Raw genomic sequence first — 11484 nt, 5'->3', positions numbered from 1 at the left:
ATCATTTTTCCAGAAAACAAACTTCCAATTCAAAGATTAAGATATTTTTTATTTTTCTAACCCAAAACAGCCCCCGGTTTCACTACGACGGCGTATGTCCGGTTTTACGGTGTTCATCGTGTTTCCAGGTTTTAAATCCTTAAGTTAGCATATCATATAGATATAGAACATGTGTTTAGTTGATTTTAAAAGTCAAGTTAGAGGGATTAACTTTATTTGCGAACAAGTTTAGAATTAACTAAACTATGTTCTAGTGATTACAAGTTTAAATCTTCGAATAAGATGGTTTTATATGTATGAATCGAATGATGTTATGAACATCATTACTACCTTAATTTTAGTAGGTAAACTTACTGGAAATGAGAAATATAGATCTAGCTTCAAAGGATCCTTGAATGTCTTAAAAGTTCTTGAAGCAGAATCATGACACGAAAACAAGTTCAAGTAAGATTTCCACTCGAAATAAGATTGTTATAGTTAAAGAAATTGAATCAAAGTTTGAATATGAGTATTACCTTGAATTAGAAAGATATCTTACTGTAAATAAGAAAGATTTCTTGAGATTAGATGATCACTTGAAATGGATTTGCAAGATTGGAAGTAAGCTAGTAAACTTGAAAGTGTTTTTGGTGTGTTCTTGAGTAGTTGTTTTGTAAGTTGATCTAGGTTAAGATTTATGAGCTAGATTGAGCTTGATTTTAATGAAGGTGATGAAGAACACTTAGAACATCAAGAGAGAACAAGAGAGAGATAAGTTTGATGCATGAAAGTTGAAAAATGAAAGTGTTATGGTTGGTGAAGAAAAACGTGATCCTACCCTTGAATATAAGGTTCCATTAGTTTGTATTTTTGTTAGATATTTTATGCTAGTTGCCAAATGATGGTTCCCACATGTTTAGGTGACTCATTAAGGTTGCTAAGAGCTGATCATTGAAGTGTATATACCAATAGTATATACGTCTAGAGGCTGGGTATTGTACGAGTACGAATACGGATTGAATACGAGTAAATTGTGTTTACTGTAGCAAATAGTATTTCACTGTAGAAAATAATATTTTACTGTAGCAAATAGTGTTTTACTGTAGCAAATAGTATTTTGCTGTAGCAAATAGTGTTTTACTGTAGCAAGTAGTGTTTTACTTGTACATGTTTGATTTAATTTTATTTCTTCTTATATATATATATATATATATATATAAAATAAAAACTTACATCATAAAAAAAATAAAATGATTATATAATTATCACAAGTTATGACGTTCGTGAATCATCAGGCAAACTGGGTGGTCAATTGTCTACATGAAACTCATTTCAAATAATCAAGTTTTAACAAGTTTGATTGTTTAACATGTTGAAAACATTTAATCATGTAAATATCAATTTTATTTAATATATAATCATGGAAAAGTTCGGGTCACTACAATTATAAAGTTTGGTCCATATGAAAAAACCCCACGGATACTTATTCATCAACTCAAAGTCCTCTAATAAAAGAAGCATATCATCGTTTACACCATCCCGCAACTGCTTGCCAAGGATGCATAAGTTAATTATCAACGCAATCGCGACTATGACTTATCCTTGTCATTTCCTTTCAACTCATCTTTAAAAAAACAGTCGTGAAACTCTGAAAGATGGCAGGGACCACTATGTCGTTTACTAAAACACGAAATGAAACCGAGTGGTAAAAATCAGACCTCTCTCGACCTATCTAAACTACAAATGATGTAACCGGACCAAACCGCATCCTAGTAACCAAACAAAACTCACGTTGACCGCACCTAATGACATGATCTCGGGTAACTTGAAACCATAGCTCTTCTGGCTCCTCACATATTTCACGTCCGTTGATTGTAAAGTTTTTCGGACGGTCAATCTGATTCATTAATAAGCAATTATGTATCCCGGATCATTGTCATAACACTTTATATCTAACCAATGACCAAAACACGTTTCTCTGAAAATCTTTGTCCAAGCCGGAGTGAGTTTGTTTTTAATTTCACGAATAAGAGACATCTTGCTTCGGATAGTGACCTTCGTTTCGAACCAAACCTGTAAACAAACAATGTATATGTCATTATGCGATTAACACAAGATTCGAGTATACATATACGTATAGAATCTATACATATACATATATGTTGATATACATAAATATACAGAATATACATTCATATGCAGTTACACATAGATACATATACATTTAACTATACATACATATCGATAAAATATACTGTTGGTCCCTTGATAACAACATGAGTATTGTAGAGGGGGGGTGAATACAATTTCTTTTAAAATAACTTAACAGTTAAACTCGATTAGTATTCAAGCATGCAAATAAATAGAGTCACAGGTAATTTTCAACAGTTATTCTTTATTGATTGAATCACAAAGAATCACAACTATCCTTGGCGGAATGATAGTTGGTTGATACAGATTACCTAGATTATAGCTAAGAGGTAAACTAACAGCTATTACACGTTTTGACTCTATAAAATAAACCCACACCACTGGTTGTTACAATAGTGGATATAATAATTTATAGTAGTCCTATTATCCATTTAATGGTTCTATTGTCCACTGGTACATAGGATGTCTGTACTTGTGGAGACAACTACATCAGAGAGCATGCTCCCCTCTTTCCTTTTGCGTAGCTATTTGCAGGAACACCCCAATTCGGTTTGGCACCACTATTTGATTATACAAATAGAATGTTGTGTGCCCTAGGTGTTGACAAAGTATAATCCATGTCTGCACATGCGTTAAACTTCTGCATTCCCACGTGGTCTTGTAAGGTCACTTGTCAGCCGCCGACGCGTGTCCTTTTCTATTCAACTTTGTCTTAGACTTCTGTTGAATAGTACCATAGATGTAGACCACTCGGGAAACTACTATGCTTATAATGGAGCATAGCTGTCTTGTGTAGTAAGCTGCATTTCAGCTGTGCTGGTTCTTCATTGCTGAGCCACTTCATGTTCTTGATTTGCTGAGTACACATCCTGTGCTGATTGAAAAAGACTGTCTACCTTGTGCTGGTAGACTGAGCAACAAACTAAACACTCGACACAGCAATATCTGCTGTCTATACATAAACAAACTTGTGCTGACTGCACATAACATTTTAGTGCAAATAAAATACAGTTTTGTCATAATTAAATCCTTAATTATTTTGGGGACTCAACAATCTCCCCCTATTTGATGATGACAAAACCTATGACATATAGAGAAAACACTAAAGTCAGCACCGAGGGACCTAATGAAAAATAGGCAGTAAATTTGTCCCTTTTTAAGTTTGTTTTTGGGATCTTTTGCTGAGTTATCCATATCTTATAATTTGATATGATTTTGAAGATAAACTCATTTCACTTTCATTACAACAAAGTATGTACCGTAATTACAACAACAGCAAAATGAAAAGTGAATTAAACAAAAGATACAATTTGAGCACATAGGAGACTATCTATCTTTATCTTTATCTCGTTCTTCTTCAGATAGCTCCTCTTGTTTGATTCTCCAGGCTTCAGGGAACAGATAAGGTACATTAGCAGGGTCAAATACAGGGATATGAGGAGGTAGAATGATGGGGCCTCTTCTGGTTGGTCCTTCACCAGTAGATTGCTTTCCTTTAGGCTTTTGAGAAATAACTTCTTCTACATTCACTACTGATGCATTACCAAACATTGTTGCTTTCTTGAAGAGCTGTTGGAGTTCAGATTTAAGTGTATTTTTTATAGCACTTTCACCCTTACCAATGAAATACTCCAAGGTCTCCATCCATTCACTAAATCCTAGGGATCTTAACCCATCATAGTTTATTCTTTCTTGAACCTTATTCTCCCTTATGACATTGAAAGCTCTTTTTGACCCTCTGTTCACTTTGATGATCCTACTGGGATTGGATCTTCTATTCATCACATCACCATACCTACTCCTATAATAATGATTAGGAAATTCAATGGTACGGACAGGTTCTGTAGGAGCAGTAGCAGGTGCTTTCTCAGCAGCTTCCATCTCATCAAGTGCCTTATCCTGTTCTTTGACAATGGCTTTGGCTAACTTTAGGGACTCAGCCTCTTGCTTTCTATCAGCAGCCAATTTGTCTTCTATGTCCTGAAGCCTTACCCTCTCAGCAAGTTCAGCATCAACAGCCTCCCTTATTTGAATTTCAGCTTGTAGGCCCAACAAATAATCGTCGGCAGTGATTTTCAGGGATTTTACTGTTTCAATCATCATTATACCCTCTTCAGTTCTAAGGGCAGCAAGATACTCCCTTAGATCCATACCCAGCTGACGAGCCTCTTGAAATTGAGCTTTCTCCTCATCAGTAGAGAGCCTTTGACCACTGTTGTTTAAGTATACACCAATTTCAATGCCATAAGTCAAGGTAGTGATGTAGAGTGGCTGATCAAGGGGATGATGCAGCAATCTAACTTGTTGTATCCTTTCATTAATAGCAGCTTGTCTTTGCTTAAGCAATTCTTATACAGTGATCTCCAGCCTGTAAGCATCTCTTTCATCTGGATTCATTTTAAATAAGTCTGGCTCACCACGGGTAACTGAATCATCTTCTCAAGTTCTGTTTTTACCATGACGTTTTGGGGAAGATGGAGGATACATGATTGATTCACCTATGCCAGATGAACTAACTGGAAACTGATTAACACGATTATCCTGTGTTCTGTTAAAATAAGTGAGGGTCTAGGGAGAGATAGGTGATTGAACAAATAAGTGATCTCCACTACCCCATACTGTAAAGTTAGCAGGATTAACCGTATCATCATCTTGATTAACACCCAGCTCAACCACCTTGGCTGGGTCTTCAACACTTGTAACACCCAGCAGCACACTTCTGGCTGAGTCTTCATTCATAGCACTCCTTGTTGTGTCTTCAGTACCAGCTGAATGATTAGTATCAGCTGGCACACCTGCCACAGTACCTTCATCAGTTGCCTCAAATAAGGGTCCTTTCCTTAGGGGCTGATTGTCCCTAGGAGCAGATTTCACCCTGTGTTTATCAATGGGCATGGGTTCAACTGATGGTTCTTTTATTGATACTGGCTTAAGTGGAGGCAGGTAGGGAATGATAGCAAGATGCTCTCCCTGAACATCATCATCATCAATATTGATTATGTCTGCTGGCTTTTGTTGTGTAGCTGGCTGTGCAGAAGATGTTGGATGAGAAGATGAGCTGGTTTCTAACATAGCATCTAACCACTTCATAAAAATGTCAGTTCTAACTCCTCCCCCTGACTCAGTAGATGCAAGATAATCTTTCATTTCTTCGGGAGTCATCCGTTTGATCCTGTCTGCTCACTCAGCATACTGCTTTGCCCTCTTTTTGTCGTATTTGACCATGAACTTAGCATTTCTTTTTCGTGCATCCTTTTTGAATTTATCAATGCCAATCAGGTCATCATCAATGTCCCTCTTTTTTGGGGTCAGCCATCTCCTATGCTCAATTCTGTGGCGTTTAAGAGCAACATAGGCATCCCATTTGACATTGAAGGCATCATTTAATTCTTGTTGTCTCTTCTGATGTCTCTCCAGTTTTCTTTTCATTCTTCTTTCAATAGTTTGAGAGACAACAAAAGCTTCAGCAACAGCCAATGCAGAAACATCACTCGGCTTACTACCAGAATCAATATCATCCACTGATGTGGCAGACACACTGGGTTGAGATTCACCAGCTGCCTGTACACCAGCTTCAGTATGAGCGTTGCTGGGCTTAGTGCCAGAGTCTTGACCAGTAGTACCATCACCACCATCACCATCACCATCCCTCCTTGGTTGTTTTGGAGCCTTTTCATGCTCATGCTCCCCTTCTGATTGTTTTCTCTTTTTGAGTTTCTTTTTAGATTTCTTCTCCCCCTTTTTGTCATCAGTAGGGGCAGAAAGGTGAACAGGGGAGACCTGTGCATCAAGGTCACTATCTGAATCTGGAACAGAGAATGCAAAATTGTTCCAGTCAGCAACTTCAGGAGTAATATGGGCACCAGGATCCACGCCAAATTGTCGAAGAAGGAGGTTGGAAGACCTAACTTCATTCCTTGCAACACCCATAGCCATCTGTTCAACAATGGCCCTAACATCACCCTGTAGGGCAGCCAGTCATTGCATATTTTCAAAAATTTGAACATAGGCAGAAGCAGGAATCATGTTAGCCATTTGCTGTTCCTGCGAATCCAATCTCTCATGTAGCACCGTATTTTCTTCATTAAGAAAAAGAATTCTGCGATTAGCAGCGTCCAAATCAGCTTGAAGACGGGCAATATCCTTAGTATACTCATTGTGAGAGATGATTCGTTTCTTTAAGTCCTCCTCCTCTTCATGTTGTCTGACAATGGCATCCACCGTAAGATCTGCAAAGGCACATACTTGTCTGAGCTAGGCTTCAATATTGGAAGTGGTAACTTGCCCAGCATTACGTATGGCTTCAATCACACTATCAACAATAGCAGTGTGAATGGTGTTTTGTAGATCAGGTGTAACTTCGGCGAGTGTCTTATAGATAGCCAGGGTGGAGATGCCAGCCACCTCATCAGCATTAAATTTAGCATAGCTGGTTGAGGGGTGGTCAGTAGCAGCTAACACAGAACTACCTCCATGGGGTGGTGGAGGTGGAAGGTCAGAATCTGACCTGTCACCAAGATCACCATCATTTTTACCTTCACCCGAAGGTTTAGAACCACTGGTATTTTTGTCAGCATCATTGAAAGCATCATCGGTGAGATCCACTGGTTTGTCTTTAGTACCAGTCACATTATCATGAGTGACTGGTTCATCCTTACCAGTACCGTTATCAACATCACCATCAGAAAAAGAAGATGATGAGGAAGAAGCTGATGAATCAGAAGGTACCGAAGAATCAGGAATATTCTGCATAACGTATTTACCAGTAGAGGGATCTCTGATGAACTTGAGAGGCCTCCATGTACCAGGCCATGGAGAAGCAGCTGGAGCCATGCCAAAATAGTGATAATTGAAATGTCCCGTTCTTATTGATTAAAAACGTTCCATATTAATTGATTTCGTTGCGAGGTTTTGACCTCTATATGAGACGTTTTTCAAAGACTGCATTCATTTTTAAAACAAACCATAACCTTTATTTCATAGATAAAGGTTTTAAAAAGCTTTACGTAGATTATCAAATACTGATAATCTAAAATATCCTGTTTACACACGACCATTACATAATGGTTTACAATACAAATATGTTACAACAAAATAAGTTTCTTGAATGCAGTTTTTACACAATATCATACAAGCTTGGACTCCAAATCTCGTCCTTATTTAAGTATGCGACAGCGGAAGCTCTTAATAATCACCTGAGAATAAACATGCTTAAAATGTCAACAAAAATGTTGGTGAGTTATAGGTTTAACCTATATATATCAAATCATAATAATAGACCACAAGATTTCATATTTCAATACACATCCCATACATAGAGATAAAAATCATTCATATGGTGAACACCTGGTAACCGACATTAACAAGATGCATATATAAGAATATCCCCATCATTCCGGGACACCCTTCGGATATGATATAAATTTCGAAGTACTAAAGCATCCGGTACTTTGGATGGGGTTTGTTAGGCCCAATAGATCTATCTTTAGGATTCGCGTCAATTAGGGTGTCTGTTCCCTAATTCTTAGATTACCAGACTTTATAAAAGGGGCATATTCGATTTCGATAATTCAACCATAGAATGTAGTTTCACGTACTTGTGTCTATTTTGTAAATCATTTATAAAACCTGCATGTATTCTCATCCCAAAAATATTAGATTTTAAAAGTGGGACTATAACTCACTTTCACAGATTTTTACTTCGTCGGGAAGTAAGACTTGGCCACTGGTTGATTCACGAACCTATAACAATATATACATATATATCAAAGTATGTTCAAAATATATTTACAACACTTTTAATATATTTTGATGTTTTAAGTTTATTAAGTCAGTTGTCCTCGTTAGTAACCTACAACTAGTTGTCCACAGTTAGATGTACAGAAATAAATCGATAAATATTATCTTGAATCAATCCACGACCCAGTGTATACGTATCTCAGTATTGATCACAACTCAAACTATATATATTTTGGAATCAACCTCAACCCTGTATAGCTAACTCCAACATTCACATATAGAGTGTCTATGGTTGTTCCGAAATATATATAGATGTGTCAACATGATAGGTCGAAACATTGTATACGTGTCTATGGTATCTCAAGATTACATAATATACAATACAAGTTGATTAAGTTATGGTTGGAATAGATTTGTTACCAATTTTCACGTAGCTAAAATGAGAAAAATTATCCAATCTTGTTTTACCCATAACTTCTTCATTTTAAATCCGTTTTGAGTGAATCAAATTGCTATGGTTTCATATTGAACTCTATTTTATGAATATAAACAGAAAATGTATAGGTTTATAGTTGGAAAAATAAGTTACAAGTCGTTTTTGTAAAGGTAGTCATTTCAGTCGAAAGAACGACGTCTAGATGACCATTTTAGAAAACATACTTCCACTTTGAGTTTAACCATAATTTTTGGATATAGTTTCATGTTCATAATAAAAATCATTTTCTCAGAATAATAACTTTTAAATCAAAGTTTATCATAGTTTTTAATTAACTAACCCAAAACAGCCCGCGGTGTTACTACGACGGCGTAAATCCGGTTTTACGGTGTTTTTCGTGTTTCCAGGTTTTAAATCATTAAGTTAGCATATCATATAGATATAGAACATGTGTTTAGTTGATTTTAAAAGTCAAGTTAGAAGGATTACCTTTTGTTTGCGAACAAGTTTAGAATTAACTAAACTATGTTCTAGTGATTACAAGTTTAAACCTTCGAATAAGATAGCTTTATATGTATGAATCGAATGATGTTATGAACATCATTACTACCTTAAGTTCCTTGGATAAACCTACTGGAAAAGAGAAAAATGGATTTAGCTTCAACGGATCCTTGGATGGCTCGAAGTTCTTGAAGCAGAATCATGACACGAAAACAAGTTCAAGTAAGATCATCACTTGAAATAAGATTGTTATAGTTATAGAAATTGAACCAAAGTTTGAATATGATTATTACCTTGTATTAGAATGATAACCTACTATAAGAAACAAAGATTTCTTGAGGTTGGATGATCACCTTACAAGATTGGAAGTGAGCTAGCAAACTTGAAAGTATTCTTGATTTTATGAAACTAGAACTTTTGGAATTTATGAAGAACACTTAGAACTTGAAGATAGAACTTGAGAGAGATCAATTAGATGAAGAAAATTGAAGAATGAAAGTGTTTGTAGGTGTTTTTGGTCGTTGGTATATGGATTAGATATAAAGGATATGTAATTTTGTTTTCATGTAAATAAGTCATGAATGATTACTCATATTTTTGTAATTTTATGAGATATTTCATGCTAGTTGCCAAATGATGGTTCCCACATGTGTTAGGTGACTCACATGGGCTGCTAAGAGCTGATCATTGGAGTGTATATACCAATAGTACATACATCTAAAAGCTGTGTATTGTACGAGTACGAATACGGGTGCATACGAGTAGAATTGTTGATGAAACTGAACGAGGATGTAATTGTAAGCATTTTTGTTAAGTAGAAGTATTTTGATAAGTGTATTGAAGTCTTTCAAAAGTGTATAAATACATATTAAAACACTACATGTATATACATTTTAACTGAGTCGTTAAGTCATCGTTAGTCGTTACATGTAAGTGTTGTTTTGAAACCTTTAAGTTAACGATCTCAATTAATGTTGTTAACCCATTGTTTATTATATCTAATGAGATGTTAAATTATTATATTATCATGATATTATGATATATTAATATATCTTAATATGATATATATACATTTAAATGTCGTTACAACGATAATCGTTACATATATGTCTCGTTTCGAAATCCTTAAGTTAGTAGTCTTGTTTATATGTATATAACTCATTGTTAATATACTTATGGAGATACTTACTTATCATAATCTCATGTTAACCATATGTATATCCATATATATATATCGTCATGTCGTTTTTACAAGTTTTAACGTTCGTGAATCGCCGGTCAACTTGGGTGGTCAATTGTCTATATGAAACATATTTCAATTAATCAAGTCTTAACAAGTTTGATTGCTTAACATGTTGGAAACATTTAATCATATAAATATCAATCTCAATTAATATATATAAACATGGAAAAGTTCGGGTCACTACAGTACCTACCCGTTAAATAAATTTCGTCCCGAAATTTTAAGCTGTTGAAGGTGTTGACGAATCTTCTGGAAATAGATGAGGGTATTTCTTCTTCATCTGATCTTCACGCTCCCAGGTGAACTCGGGTCCTCTACGAGCATTCCATCGAACCTTAACAATTGGTATCTTGTTTTGCTTAAGTCTTTTAACCTCACGATCCATTATTTCGACGGGTTCTTCGATGAATTGAAGTTTTTCGTTGAATTGGATTTCATCTAACGGAATAGTGAGATCTTCTTTAGCAAAACATTTCTTCAAATTCGAGACGTGGAAAGTGTTATGTACAGCCGCGAGTTGTTGAGGTAACTCAAGTCGGTATGCTACTGGTCCGACACGATCAATAATCTTGAATGGTCCAATATACCTTGGATTTAATTTCCCTCGTTTACCAAATCGAACAACGCCTTTCCAAGGTGCAACTTTAAGCATGACCATCTCTCCAATTTCAAATTCTATATCTTTTCTTTTAATGTCAGCGTAGCTCTTTTGTCGACTTTGGGCGGTTTTCAACCGTTGTTGAATTTGGATGATCTTCTCGGTAGTTTCTTGTATAATCTCCGGACCCGTAATCTGTCTATCCCCAACTTCACTCCAACAAATCGGAGACCTGCACTTTCTACCATAAAGTGCTTCAAACGGCGCCATCTCAATGCTTGAATGGTAGCTGTTGTTGTAGGAAAATTCTGCTAACGGTAGATGTCGATCCCAACTGTTTCCGAAATCAATAACACATGCTCGTAGCATGTATTCAAGCGTTTGTATCGTCCTTTCGCTCTGCCCATCAGTTTGTGGATGATAGGCAGTACTCATGTCTAGACGAGTTCCTAATGCTTGCTGTAATGTCTGCCAGAATCTTGAAATAAATCTGCCATCCCTATCAGAGATAATAGAGATTGGTATTCCATGTCTGGAGACGACTTCCTTCAAATACAGTCGTGCTAACTTCTCCATCTTGTCATCTTCTCTTATTGGCAGGAAGTGTGCTGATTTGGTGAGACGATCAACTATTACCCAAATAGTATCAAAACCACTTGCAGTCCTTGGCAATTTAGTGATGAAATCCATGGTAATGTTTTCCCATTTCCATTCCGGGATTTCAGGTTATTGTAGTAGACCTGATGGTTTCTGATGTTCAGCTTTGACCTTAGAACACGTCAAACATTCTCCTACATATTTAGCAATATCGGCTTTCATACCTGGCCACCAAAAATG

This window comes from Rutidosis leptorrhynchoides, chromosome 11, assembly GCF_046630445.1.
Source record: "Rutidosis leptorrhynchoides isolate AG116_Rl617_1_P2 chromosome 11, CSIRO_AGI_Rlap_v1, whole genome shotgun sequence".
Classification (NCBI taxonomy): Eukaryota; Viridiplantae; Streptophyta; class Magnoliopsida; order Asterales; family Asteraceae; genus Rutidosis; species Rutidosis leptorrhynchoides.
This window is presented reverse-complemented; position numbering follows the sequence as displayed.